Genomic DNA, 14,681 nt, shown 5'->3' with positions numbered 1-14,681 from the left:
TTGTCATTAACTACAACAGAGCGGCTTCCCAGTCCACCAGCAAGCGCTCATCCTAGATGCCGATGTTGGCCCGCGCACCGCCACACCGGAAGACCGCAGGCTGAATGGCACACGAGCTGAAGGCACGCATACACTTTTATTTTTCCCAAAAAAAACAGATAATTTTTTAGTTAAAAAGGTTTAGGATCGGAGGACGCCTGGATGGCTCAGTCCGTGGAGTGTGCGACTTGATCTCAGGGTTGTGAGTTCAAGCCACGTAAGGCATAAAGATTACTTAAAAATATCTTTAAAACAATTTGTTAGGGGCGCCTGGGTGGCACAGTCAGGTAACCATCCAACTCTTGGTTTTAGCTCAGGTCATGAGCTCGAGCCCCACGTCAGGCGTCCTGCTCGGGGTGGAGGGTGGTGTCTGCTTGGGACTCTCCCCCCTCTCCCCCCGCACTTGCACGCACACTCTCTCTAAAAATAAATAAATACATATTTAAACCAGAAAAGCTGTGAGGTGGGGCGCCTGGGTAGCGCAGTCGTTAAGCGTCTGCCTTCGGCTCAGGGCGTGATCCCGGCGTTCCGGGATCGAGCCCCACATCGGGCTCCTCCGCTGGGAGCCTGCTTCTTCCTCTCCCACTCCCCTGCTTGTGTTCCCTCTGTCGCTGGCTGTCTCTCTCTGTCAAATAAATAAATAAAATCTTAAAAAAAAAAAAAAATAAGAAAAGCTGTGAGGTGCTCGGGGCGGCTTGGTTAAGTGTCCAACTCCTTTTTTTTTTTTTTTAAAGATTTTATTTATTTATTTGACAGAGAGAGACAGCCAGCGACAGAGGGAACACAAGCAGGGGAGTGGGAGAGGAAGAAGCAGGCTCCCAGCGGAGGAGCCCGATGTGGGGCTCGATCCCAGCATTCTGGGATCACACCCTGGGCTGAAGGCAGACGCCCAACAACTGAGCCACCCAGGCGCCCCTGAGTGTCCAACTCCTGATCGTCAGCTCGGGTCTTGATCTCACATGAGTTCAAGTCCTCTGTTGGGCTCCATGCTGGGTGTGGAGCCTACTTAAAAAAAATTAAGTTAAAAAAAAAAAGTTTTGTTTTTCAGATTACCATCTAAATTTCTTTGGAATGACTCAAACCTTCTTCTGGCTAAAAATATTCTCTCTCACTCACACACACACACACACACACACACACTCCAAATGAAAAATAAACAGGGGTTGCCTGGGTGGCTCAGTGGGTTAAGCGTCTGCCGTCAGCTCAGGTCATGATCCCAGGGTCCCAGGATCAAACCCCACATCGGGCTCCCTGCTCAGCGGGGAGTCTGCTTCTCCCTCTGCCCCTCCTCCCTATTCATGCTCTCTTTCAAATAAATAAATAAAATCTTTAAAAAAAATTTTTTTAAACACATGGTAGTGGTATGATTCATAACCTATTGTTGAAAAATCTAAGACAAAACTAAAAAATAAAGACGAGCATGGACAAAAAATATTTATGTGTAAATGACTGTTTTCTATAAACTAAACCAGAAGTACTTCAATTCACACCATTTTCTTTGAAACAGTCCAAAAAATATTTTTTTAAGTAGGCTCCACACCCACCACAGAGCCCAACACAGGTCTTGACCTCACAGCCCTGAGATCAAGACCTGAGCGGAGGTCAAGAGTCGGAGGCTTAACTGAGCCACCTGGGTGCTCCACAGATACTCCTTAAAGAGTTAAGAAGCACAGAAATAAAAAACACTGTTTACATTATAAAAATTGTACTGCCTACCACTGCCCACCAACAGCACAAAACTCCTCCGCTTCCACACTGCTCAGCCGTCCTCAGACACGAGCCCGCCTGCCCACGAAGCACCCTTCAGCAGGCGCTCGGCGTGCCCGGGCGGCCCTCTGTTAACACACACTTCAGCCTCCCCCTACACGTACAACTAGCTCTGGCATTGACCCGCGCACTCGTCCACCTGCTCCCCTGCCTGACGTCCCCAGTGTCTACTCCGGCCAGCACTGAAGAGCCTGGACTTCAGAGGACGAGGCGCCTTCTTGCCGCGTGTCCTCCCGGCACGGCTCCCGGGGCACCTGGCCGCGTGGACCGCCAGCCCGAGCCCCGCCCTGGCCGCGTCACAATGGCTCCTGACTCCCTGAGGCTGAGCACTCACCGAGCAACCATGAAATGCCAGGGAGCCTGACACTAGAAATGCCCCGTACCCTTCCTCAAGCTCCAGAGTGGACAACGGACTGATTTTTTATTCCCTGTTACTCACTGATGAGCAAAACCCAAACTTCCCAACTTCATTCGCAAAGTGACCTTTCACCTTAACATTCTTCAATACTTGCATTACGGACCGACTATCAAAGCCCAGCAACAAGTTGTCCTAATCACTGATCTCCAGCGACTACGCTACCACTGTGTGATACAGCCCTAGTGACCACGTCCCTGAAGTTTACGGAGGGCAGCATTACAAACGACGAACGGCAGTAACCTTAGAGCCAATATCTGAACATTTACTTTCAAGATGAGGACCCTGACACGGGACGTGAGAGCCTGCGGCTAACTAAGGACAGGGCGGCGTCCTCAGATCTGGGCTCCAATCCCAGCTCCGCCCCCACTCGCGGACTGTGGAGCGGGGCCAGCTCTCCCGACAAGACAAGGCCACCCAGGCCCCAGGAGCTCCCGCCAATGACTCAGCACAGAAGGAGAGCTACAGGGCCTGAGGAGGCCATGTGCGAGAACTCACAGCCTCATTCGAAATGTTATACATTTAGACGTTCTCACATTTTCAGCCACCTAAAGAGATTTTGGTTAATTTCTAATGCATGATGAATGGTGTTTTTGGAAGCTAACAGGAGGTGCAAGGCCAGCTACAACCCTTTTTTCAACCTGGTTCTTCCCATCAATGAGCTAGATGACAAAGCTGGGCCATACCACCTCCAGCCAGGTTTCAGGTAGGCCTTACGCCACAATTTAAAAATAAATTTAATTGTGGGGCGCCTGGGTAGCTCAGCCGGTTAAGCGTCTGACTCTTGATCTCAGCTCGGGTCTTGATCTCAGGGTCATGAGTCCAAGCCCTGCTTTTGGGTTCGGCACTGAGCGTGGAGCCTACTTAAAAAATTCCTAAATAAATAGATGTAATTTCTTGTCTCTGAAATAAATCCCATCAAAGAACCAAGCACAGCTGGTGGCTGTGAATGACGGGATTCCCAGGGATGACGGGATTCCAACAGTGACTGCGTCAAAAATCCAACCAGTGAGAACAGGGAAACACAAGAGACAGTGGTAGATTCCTGGTAAAACGTGTTAGGAGAGGAGGTACAGAGGGAATAAAATGCCCAAAGAGGACACCCTCCAGAGAGGACCCACGTGCACAGACACCAGACTCCAGAAGGAACACCGGGCAGCGTGGCTCTGGAGGAAAGGGGGGCAGGAGGGGACAGTGGAGGGGGGACCGCGATGGTCACAGCGCAGTAGCTGCTACAGCCCAGGGGCCAGGGCACGACACACGCACTTACTTCTTCCGACTCATTCTGATTTCACTCCGCGAACCGCACGAATTCTATGTCATGTTCTCCAGCGAAGCACACCTAAGCACGAAGCTATATGCAGAGCCCGGCCCCAACTTCTTCAGACCCGTGGCCACGGCTTAGTCCACAGGCCAGCCAGAAAACCACCTCTCCCCTGGAGAAGCACAGGAGGACCAAACTCAGGCAACGCGGAACCTGCAAGGAGGCAGGTGGATGCGGCGGCTGCCTCGCGCGTGACTCCGAGTTTCCAAAGGGAGGGGTGACCGCTGCGCTCTTCCAAGCTCACGGCAGCGCAGAACTGCTGGATGTGCGGTGAATGGTCCCGGAATTCACGAGGGTCCTTCCCTCCACTGACTCTGCTCTCTCCTGTTTTCCCTCCCTCTCTCCCCTAACACTCGAAGTCACTCTTTAGTTCCCTCCGTGAAACGTGAGCATTAAATACAATCAGAGCATGAAAATAATACAAAGTGGAAAAGGATGAAACGGAATCGTGTGTGCGACGCTCCCGTGAGCTTGAATACGCGGGCGCATCAAGTTAGACAGCCTGTGCTCTCAATCCTTTCAACACGACTGTTCCTCTGAGTGAGCCACCCTGAGGGGGAGGCTGACTCAGCGCCAGGCCTAAAGCAACGGCAAAGGGCCATCGGCAGCACGGCAGCCCCAACGGGGAGCCGACAGGTGGCAGCGCCAGCCCCTCACCTCTGTCAGAAGCCCGTCAGGACGCCGAACAGCAAACAGGCAGCTCTGATTCTAGATCCACTGGTAACTAAACGTGACACTAAGCATTTCTGAAATGCTGCTGCCAGCCTGCACATCCATCCCCGTAACACTAGAGCCTTCCTGCTGGGATCTGGGCCCTGCCTCTACCAGCCCCAGCCTGAGACTCCAGGGAAAGCTGAGCTGCACTCATTCGAACAGCAGGTGAAAAGGCAGACTGAAAATGTCTTCAACGGCATCAGAAAACCCTGGAAAGAATCTGAGGTTGACATTTTGCAAACCATGTGCTACAAAAGAGGGGCCCTGTCCAGGCTCCACTGTCCTCAGAGTGTTCTGCTCTGGCGGCTTAGGACCTTGTCAGGGGCCATGTCAGGTCCCAGGCCCAGAGCCCCAGGCCAGGACCGTCCCCGGCTGGGCAGCCCGGCAGAGTGCATGAGGGCGCCTCCCCCGCCCTGGGAAGAGTTTCTTCAGCATGGACAGCGTCTGACTCTGAGCTACCATGCCTAACCAGGAAAAGCACACGTTAGGGGCCACCGGGCCGAGAGCAACAACTGTGAGCAGAAAAGATCAGTGTCTCCCTGTATCTCGTTCTACTTGCAGCTAAGAGAACACGCGGGCTAGCAAGCACAGGAGGCGGAGGGGCCTCTGCTCCGGCAGAACTTCGGTTACAAACCTAAGGCATTAAGTACTCTACAAACGTGCAGTTCTTAGATCCGAGTTTAAAAAAACGTTTTAAGAAAGTGATAAAAATAAAATCAGAGTTAAGATTCTTTTTTTTGAGTAGGCTCCCCAGTGAGGGGCTCAAACTCACGACCCTGAGATCAAGAGTCGGAGGCCTAACCGACTGAGCCGGCCGGGCGCCCCAGCTCGGCTTCTCCCTCGATGCCCTGTGAGTACAATTCTACACTGACATCATACGGTAGAGACGAAAACAGAAGGCTGTTTTGTTCCTGAATGCTTTAACCAAGAATGAATTTTGGGTTCTGTGAGCACATACAATTTGAACTCTTACTGTTAAGAATGTCTGTACTGATCTAACAATCTAGAAAACATGCCTGAAAAATCCCAAGAATTACAAGTCAAGCAAGGGTTGAAAACAGAGCCTCAAGGGAACGGCAAAAGCAACGACACAGAAAACACGCTACCATCTCTAACAGTATTAGCACACAACGCTGTCAGTTCTGAGGAACACCGGAGAAAGGAACCTCCTATTACCCCTGGGGACCCCAGCGGCACCATCTAGTCAACAGTCGGGTTTTACTAAACGGTGCACAAAGCACTGTCTACAGAGACGAGCAGGTTACACAGCAAACTGCCCTTCGGCCGAGACAGAACGAGCCCAGGCGGAAGAGGCCAGTGCCGCCTTCCGATCAGAAATCCTCAGAAACGACCTGCCGCACGTCCCCGAGACGAAGGTCAGACCACAGGTCGGAACCACGAGGACAGAAACAGTCACAGGGGACAGCGACAGACAGGACGCTCCTCCCAGCTCTCGGCACAGCTGCAGACATCGCCATCTGCCACGAGTGCCGTCCCCGAGGGACGCTGGGCGGCACAGGGCTCCTGCTGACCTGCAGGCCTTGGCGAGTCTGGCCAGCAGTGGGCGCTCCGATGGTCGGGAGGCCCCTCAAGGACCTTCCGGAGGGACGAGGGGCCGTGTGCGCGCACAGGCACGCCTGACCAACATCCTACTGCCCCCTGGCCAATCCTTATCACCCAGAGGGCGGCTACCCTGGTGCTTCCTTTGTCACGTCCTCTACAAAGAGGATTACTTTTCAGAATAAAATCCCAAGGTGCCCCTTTAAAAGTTAGAACTAATTGTGTTTTCCTTTCAAGATTTCATATAAATTCAAGTTAGTTTACATAGTGTCGCGTTAGTTTCAGGGGCAGGGTTTAGTGATTCGTCACCTGCATACACTACGGGGTGCCCAGCCCATCACGTGCCGTCCCTGGTGCCCATCAGCCCAGAACTACATCTTAACGTAACTGTTCTGCTCAACCTTAATGATGCTAAAACTGAGTAAGGTAGAGACCAATAAAAACATCACTTATTTTCGCCTACGTATTTAAAAAAATCGTAACTTGGTCTAGGTAAGACCATAAAAAAGATAATTTGGGTTAGAAATGAGTGTTTTCCAAATGTCATGTTCAATGTAATTACTTCTACCATATAAACACAGGAACTGGCGAACATCTGTTTTTATCTTATGAAATAAAACAATGTTTATGAAAAACTGTGATTTATACTAAGTGAGAATCCTAAAAACGAACTCAGTGTTTAAAACAGTGAATCGGATACAAATGACTAAACCAAAAATACTTGGGAGAGCGCCACAAAATGCTACATGTTACATACACACACACTTGAGTATGTATTTAAATTTGAAGAAAAACACCACCAAACTGAACGGTAAATTACACAGACTGAGACTTCTACTCGTCACTCGGCCCCTTCTGTACTGTTGGACACTTTTTTAAAGAGTAGGTGTCAGTGTTACAAGTTCAACAACTAACCCAATAACTATTATTTTCCAAAGACGGGTTTTTTTGGTCTTCATCTGTGACGCGGTACGGCGGCAGGCAGCCCCACGGGCTCCGCTCGTGCTCTCGCTTGGCCGTGCGACCTGGGAGCAGAGGGGATGACAGTGTGCTCACCCCCCGTGGCACAGTCAGGTGGGAACGCCAGCAGGGCCCAAGCTCCCAAGTGTCACTGGAGGACTCACCAGTGACTACGCCTCGCCTGCTTGGCGTTGCCTGGCACAGGATAAAAATACTCGATCAAAGTTAGTTATTATCAGCAGCAAGCCGGTACTGAAAAACAGCATCCAGCCAAGAAAGGATGTTTCTTTCCTTTTTTGGGGAATGATGAGGCAACAGGAAGAAATGTACGCTGGATGGGCTTTGTTTACATAAGGAAGCAGCTCTGACTTTTCGGGAAGGTAATTACTTCCATGTGAAGACACGTTATCACACGCTTACATCTCCTGGTGCGAAGAGCTCCAGATCTTTTTAATGAAAAACCCAATGCCTCTGACAGTGGTATTCTCCTAGTGTTTCAACAAAAGCCCACGGTCAAGTTATTTATTTTGTACATGTTAATAAAAAGAGCCCTTCTTCTGAGAATCTGGAAGGCACGACAACACAGTTTTACTGTATTTCCTTCAAACCCAGACTGCACCAAGTCTCCCTACAAGCAGCACAGTCACGAGGACGGCCTACGATGCCATTTGTATGGCGGAGATGCTGGCCGTGCCCAAGGCCTTCAAGCAGCAGTGCTGCGCGGTGACTCTGGGAGCTCCTCCCGCATTGGACGGTGCCCCTCCTGGCCCTGGGAGGCCCCACTGTGTGTGACGACACTGGCGCGGGAAGAAGACCAGGGACAGGCCACTAACCATCCACGTCTCGTCCATGTCTGGGATGCCGCACGCTTGTCACCGACCCGGCCTCCAGTGACTTGGGCTGTGACTCTCATGTCCGGCTCAGAAAGGCCTCCTCCAACCCAAGAACTCACAGTCTGTTACGGATTCTGTTGTGATTTGACTCGCGGGATCCGTCTGTAATTACTTTGTATACGGCGAGGTAAGCATCTCACTTTACCTCATGTTGGGCATTTCCGCTGGGATCATCCAGGAGAAACTAAATCCAGCACGTCCAAATCACCTATCAGTCTGCACCTCCCCCACAGTGGGTCACCCCCTCTTCCCGGTTCCCCTTGCTGCTCCATCTCCTGCTGGCTTCCGGCAAGCATCCTGACCAGCTCCTGCCCTCCAGCCTTGCCCCCTCAAGCCAGAACAGTCTACGAAAAAGTCAACCACCTCACTGCCTTCACATCCCACCATGGCCCCCTAGCACCCACAGAGAAGACCCAAGAGACGGCCTGCACCAGACCCTCCAGCCAGATGTCCCCCTTCTCCTCTCCATCTCCCACCAATCCACAGGTAGCTTCACTGAGGGCCTGGACTCAGACAACCCTCTTCTCCTCACCCCATGTAGACAGTTCCGATGCTCTTTCCTCGTCTGGGAGGCCCTCCTGATCCCCGTCCTCATTCCCTTGGTCTCTTTCCACCCCAAATGCTCCTGGCTACCTTCCGCTCAACCTTAGGACTCAGCTGAGATGCCACATCCAGGAAGCGCTCCTGGAGCCCAACCCCCACGTCCAAGTTAGACGCTAGCTTCCGTGCTCCCCCAGCACTCATCGCTCCACAGAAACTGTAGATAACTACTTGTTAATGAGTCTTTCTCTCTGGTGAGACCTCGCACTGCCTGAGGGCAGCACCCAAACACCACTTAGCAGATCAACGCTGTGTAGATGCCTGCACAGTGGGGAGAATTCACTGCTGGGCGCCTTCCGCTTTGTCTTTAACCTGAAAATCCTGTCTCTGCTGCTTGTCCCACCACACCTGGCAAAACCATGCGGAGAGCGATACAAATGTGTGATGAGCAGAAAGGGTCATGAACACCTAGGCCTCCTTATTCTTTCTCCTAACGGGTTCAAAGTGCTTCTCACGTGTGCTCATCAGAGCGGAACAGCTGTATCAGCTGTGCTTTATTTCCAACTATAACTGGGAATCAGAATTAGGAACAGCAATCACAGGCTTTTATTGGTACTGTAAACACTTAATCCACAGCAGTTCTCGAGAACCCCTCCCATGCTCTGTCCTCCCAGACAGGAAGCAGCAGGCTCAAAGTCAGTGTCTCCCGGCAGTGGGAAGGTCTGCAGCATAAGCGGCGAGGGAAGAGATCATCAGGTTGACCTGTCTTCCATGTTCTAGGTGTAGCTCACATCGCCCAATAATATTAACTGAGGATCCAACAAAATACAGACAACGGCTAAAAACAAAGCAACCGGGCAAAGCACAGCTTTGTTTTCAAGCTACACGTGTCCCCGGAGGGTGCCGCTCGTTCCCACCGGAGCCGCTCATCTGTACTTGAGGGCTCTCTCCACCACTTCCATCGAGGACCTGCACTTGTGTTCCGCACAAAGGTCAAGACGCTCGCGTCACATAGCTCTTATCTCCTAAACTAAAACTTGCAACCGATGACCATTCACTAAGGGCCCCTATGTGACTACATGAACCACCAAGCACCCAGATGACAAGCACGGTTAAGGACACAGGTGATTCAAACCGCACAACTGCCTATGAAGGACCCACGTCACCTCACAAAGGAGAACCAATCACGATATACGTCATAAGCAGTAAAGCCCTGTTCCATATTCCCATCTGCCAATCCTGCTTATTCTGACCCAATGCAAGCAAACGGTTTCAAAGGCACATAGCAGGTCCAGTCTCCCCTACCCGAAATCAAGAGGAGTGAGCAATCCAAAACAGCAGTAAGTTCCAAACGTGGGAATGGAGGGTAGCAAGAAAGAAGGAGCGCAGCCCCCCCACTGAACTACGAGCAGCAGCATCTCAGCGCCTGCGTCACTCCTGTTGGGACACCATCACCGTCTTGCTCCCATCCGCCCCGGGAAGCTACATGTGGGCGTTCTCTCGGCAACATGCTCAGGACGACCTCCCTGAATCCCAGTGGGCCTCACAGGCACTGTGACTCCCTGTGCTCTTGCCTCACCTTGAAATATTTAGGTAGGGGCAGGAGTAGCAATGCTGAATGATGGTTCCATCCTGTGTCACTTCCACCAAAAAATGTTGCCTGGTATTTGTATGGTAAGCAAATTCAAACTGACTCTACGTTCAGAATCTGGAGACCATCTGATCATCATAAATTCAGAACCAGGAAACAATGGCTATGAGCAGACACCCCATAATGCCACTATTCTCTGAAAATAGGTCACCCAGCAATTTCCAGTTAAAAATGGTACACTGAACAAAGATGGTAGCTCCCGCTTTCTTCTGACACCCCTCCTAAAAAAAGACTGTTTCGTAAACGCACAGAGCAAAACAAAAAGAAGAAACAACAACAGCAAGAACCCTGGAAGCTAGAATACAAATGAATAAATGAAAACACACCTAAGCCAGAAAAAGCTGAATGGCAAGCTTGCAATGAGGAACGCTGAGAAACGTCCAGCTGTCACCATGGAAGCCCGAATGGTTACAGTAGTGGCACCCGGGTCCGTTCAGAAGGGAGGGTGTCGACTGGAGCCAAAATACAGCAGGGATCGAACACTGAAAGTCTGTTTAAGAGCGGCTGGGCAAAACCACAGGACCACCTCAGTCAGTGCAGGAAAGCACTTGGCAAAGTCCAACACCCTTTCACCATAAAAACACTGAATGAAACAGAAGCAGAAGGGAACTTCCCCAACCTGATAAAATGCACAGCTCACATCACACTCTCTGGTAAAACACAGACAGCTTCCCCCTCAGATCGAGAACAGAACAAGGATGCCTACTTTCAGCACTGCTAGTCCACCCGGTCCTGGAGTTCCAGCTGGAGCAGTTAGGCATGAACAAGAAAGACAAGACATCAAACTGGAAAGGAAAGAGTAAAGCTACCCCTCTCACAGATGACATGATCTCACAAGTTCAGCAAACATGCATATTACAAGGTCAACACACAAAAATCAGTTGTATTTCTATAAACCAGCAATGAACAACCTGGAAATGAAATTAAGGAAACAACTCCTCTTACAACAGCAACCAAAAGAACAACAAACTTAAGAATGGTACACTGAACATGACAAAACACTGCTGAAAAAAATTAAAGAAAAATACGTGGAAAGACATCCCCTGTTCATAGACCAGAAGACTTAATATTTTTGAAACATGGCAATATAATCCTAAGAGATCCACAGATTCAGTGCAATTTCTATCAAAGTCCCAATGACCTTTTCTGCAAATATAGTAAAGTTACTCTTTAAATTCATGTGGAACTGGGGTGCCTGGGTGGCTCAGCCGGTTAAGCATCTGTCTCCGGCTTGGGTCATGATCTCTGGGTCCTGGGGTCCTGGGATCGAGTCCTGCATTGGGCTTCCTGTTTAGCAGGGAGTCTGCTCTCTCCCTCTCCACCTGCCCCCCCATGCTCTAATAATAAGTAAAATCTTGAAAAAGAAAAGAAAGCCAAAATAAAGCAAAGCAGGTAACAAACGCAAGCGAGGATATAGACAAACGGGAACCCTTGCGCGCAGTTGATGGGAATGTAAAATGGTGCAGCCACTATGGAAAACAGTTTGGCTGTTTCTCTACACATTAAATCAGAGCCACCATATGATCCAGAAATCCCATTCCCAGATACGTACCCGAAAAATTGAAAACAAGTACTCAAAAGCCTGTACACAAATGCTCATAGCAGCATTATTCATAATAGGCAAAAAGTAGAAACGACTCAAATGTCCACTAACAGATGAATGGATGAAAAACCTGTGGTACATTCATGCGGTAGGATATTACACAGCCGAAAAAGGAATGAAGTTCTGGTACGTTACGATACGGACAAACCTTGAAAACTTATTCTGAGTGAGAGAAGCCAGACACGAAAGGCCACATACTGTATGAATCCGTGTCTATAAAAAAAATCCAGAATCGGCAAATTCGTAGACAGAAAGCAGATCAGTGGATGCCAGAGGTTGGGAACAGCGGGCAATGCGAAAGTGCCTGCTAAGGGGCACAACAGACCGTGCCGGACCTACGGCATGAGGATGGCTGCCCGGCGTACCTTACGCCCCTCCCGACACAGCACAGCGGCACATGTTATGTTGTGCGTTTCACCACAAACACAGAAAAGTAGTTCCAGCCAGCACGCATTAACCACCTTCCTGCCTTCCCTCAAAGAAGACTGGAGGATAAAACCAAGGGGTCTCGGGGAGCCTGGGTGAAGCGTCTGCCTTCAGTTCAGGACATGATCCCACATGGGGCTCCCTGCTCCCTGCTCAGCGGGAAGTCTGCTTCTCCCTCTGCCCCTCCCTCCTGCTTGCGCGCTCGCTCTCTCTCAAATTAATAAAACCTTAAAAAAAAACAAAAACAGAAAACAAGGGGTCTCTACAGCAGAGGACAAGAGGAATCCTGAAGCTTCTGGATGGGACCCCTGAAAAGGGAGCCGAGTAAGCACATCCTCACTAATTTTTGAGGGCTACATCCACACTCTTCTACCCAACTTTGAAAACAAGGCAGGAGTGTGGAAAGCCCCTGAGAATATAAAAAGCCCAATAAAAGGACCTCAAGTTAACGCCACTGAGGGTTCCTCCAGGAAGCAGCACTCGTATCGGCCAACAGCGAAAGCACCCGAGCGGGTCACAGAACTTCCGAAGGACTGGCCAGGGTCCCAGTCTCAGACGTATGTGCTCAACCAAGATCACCCAACATTTCAGCAGACAGACCAAAACAAGCAAAAAGTGAGGTCATGGAAGAAGACAATAAACATACTGCTGAGTTTTAGAGAAAAAAAAGAACCACCAAAAAAGCTTTGGGAAGTTTAAAATATGATGGCCAAAATAAAATGCTAAATAAAGGAGAAGAAAAAACTGAGGAAATCTCCTACAAAGTGAAACAAAAAGACAAAAATGGAAAACAGGATAAAGATTTTATTTTTAAAAAGTAGAAATTCGATCCAAAAGGTCCAATGTCCAAATAGTATTTCCAAAACACACAGAAAACAGAGAACTAAAACAAGAGGAGAAAAGTGTCAAAGAAAACAGTGCGAGAAAATTCCCCAGAATTAACCATCCTGAGCTTCCAGACTTAAAAGAACTACGCAGTGTCCCACGAAATGGAAGGAAATAACCTAAAATCCCAGTTTCTGAGCACTGAAGACCCCGGCAGTAACAAGTCTGTACACACACGGTTGAGAACGAGGGCGGCACCGACCTGGGCAGCTCCCTGGAAGCTCAGAAGACAACTGAGCACCTACCACCTGCAGTTCCAGGGCCCGGCACACTAGAATGCTCTAGTCCGCTGTGGGGGGCACAGACAAGTAAGTCCCCGCCCCTGCCCCCGCCCCCCCCCCCCCCCAGCGCTGTGCTGCCAGGTGGTTGGCGTGCACTCCAAGCTGGCTCACACGTGCAGGCGGAGAGTGAGGGCCCTACAAACACTAGGCCCCGCCCGGCCTGCACAGGTGCAGAAACTGCAGAAACTCCTGGACCCTGGAGGGCTGCAGAGCAGGTCAAGGGGGGCGGGCGCCCCACCCCCACCCCGGACTCCAGGGAGGCCTGACCCCCCTCCCGTGGGGGTCGGGGGAGCCGCGATGGGGGGGGAATGGAGGCTCCCGGGTGGTGGGGTGCGGGGGTGGTGGCGGTGCGGGGTTCGGGGGCACCCAGGTGTTGGGAGAGGCGGGGCGCCCAGGTGTGGGTGAGTGGGGGAGTTGGGGGCGCCCGGGTGTTGGGGGCGGGGGCTCCCCGGTGTGGGTGAGTGGGGGGGACCGGAGCTCCCGGGTGTTCGGGGGAACGGGGAGGAGGGAACTCCGAGTGTTGGGGGCTCCCGGGGTGTTGGGAGGGCGGGGAGGCGGGGACTCCCGGGTGTGGGGGAGGCGGGGCGCCCGGGTGTTGGGGGTGACGGGGGTCGGGGGCTCCCTGGTGTTCGCGGGGTCGGGGAGGCGGGAGCTCCCGGGTGTGGGGTGGGGGCGGGGAGGCGGGGACTCCCGGATGTGGGTGAGTGGGGGAGGCGGGGCGCCCGGGTGTAAGGGATCTGGGGCGCTGGGGTCGGGGGTCCCAGGTGGGGGCGGGCGGCGACGACAGAGGTCCCCGGGTGCGCACGCGTCCCCACCGGAACCCCGGTAGGCCGCTCAGGCCGGGCGGAGGGGACGCCCCGGGACAGGCCTGCTGCAGACTCGGGCCAGGTGCGGGGACGCGCGAGGCCGAGGAGGGGGCGGCGGCCGTTGGCGGCCCAAGTGGGCCCAGCGTCTCGGCCCGGGCCCGCCGCCCCCGGCCCGCAGCTCCCGCCCGCCGTAAGGGACGCCTTAGCCCCAGTCCTGTCCCTCGAGCCGACCTTGCTCCGACTCCCCACCCCCACCCCCGCCCAGGAACTCACCTGCCTCGCGACACAGCCACCACTGACTGCGCCTCCGCTGCCGCCCCAGGCCTGGTCCGCGCCACCCAGACGCGATCCCTAGAGGAGATCTTGCGGACGCCAGCCAATCACGGGCCGCGCCTGGAGGCGGGGCGGGAGCAACGCGGACTTCCACCAATCTGGAGCGCGCCACCTGAAGCCCCTCGGCCAATGACAAGGCGGCCTATCTAGGAGCCGGGCCAATCGCGAGCTGAGGCCGAGTCCCGAGGCGGAGAAGTGGGCGGGGCTACGAGGCGGCGCGCCGGGCCGTACGGCGGGAGGGACGTACGTCGCGGGGGCCGTAGGGCGGAGGAGGGAGCGCGGCCGCGGCGGGAGGGGCCGCACGGGGGAGGAGCTACCGTCCCCGCCCCAGCCGCCCCCCTTTCGGCGGGGCGCGCGACCCCGGCCCTGCTGGGCCGCTGGGGGGCCGCGGTGGGCCCCGCCCTGCGCCCTCTGTCCGCACTTGCCGGCTGTGGGGCCGGGCGGGGGCGACCGCCGCCCCCCTTTACAGAAGGGGAGACTGAGG

The 14,681-nt window shown here is 52.8% G+C and overlaps 1 protein-coding gene across 6 annotated transcripts in view; it reads right to left on the bottom strand.

Annotated features, from left to right (window-relative positions):
- SUN1 (Sad1 and UNC84 domain containing 1) overlaps nucleotides 1–14,291 on the bottom strand; it is a 50,974-nt gene extending 36,683 nt beyond the window's left edge. For 4 of the 6 annotated variants that reach the window (XM_087866651.1, XM_087866657.1, XM_087866659.1 and 1 more), the window contains exon 1: nucleotides 14,138–14,291. The gene's annotated coding sequence lies outside the window, so the exon portion shown is untranslated. Of the gene's footprint in view, nucleotides 1–487; nucleotides 665–14,137 lie in introns of all 6 variants that reach the window. The other 2 variants (XM_087866652.1, XM_087866658.1) reach the window with 2 other exon arrangements.
- Nucleotides 14,292–14,681: the final 390 nt, after the last annotated feature.

Source organism: Ursus americanus, chromosome 2 (assembly GCF_024610735.1).
Source record: "Ursus americanus isolate L20-20 chromosome 2, mUrsAme1.1.p, whole genome shotgun sequence".
Lineage (NCBI taxonomy): Eukaryota > Metazoa > Chordata > Mammalia > Carnivora > Ursidae > Ursus > Ursus americanus.
This window is presented reverse-complemented; position numbering and strand designations above follow the sequence as displayed.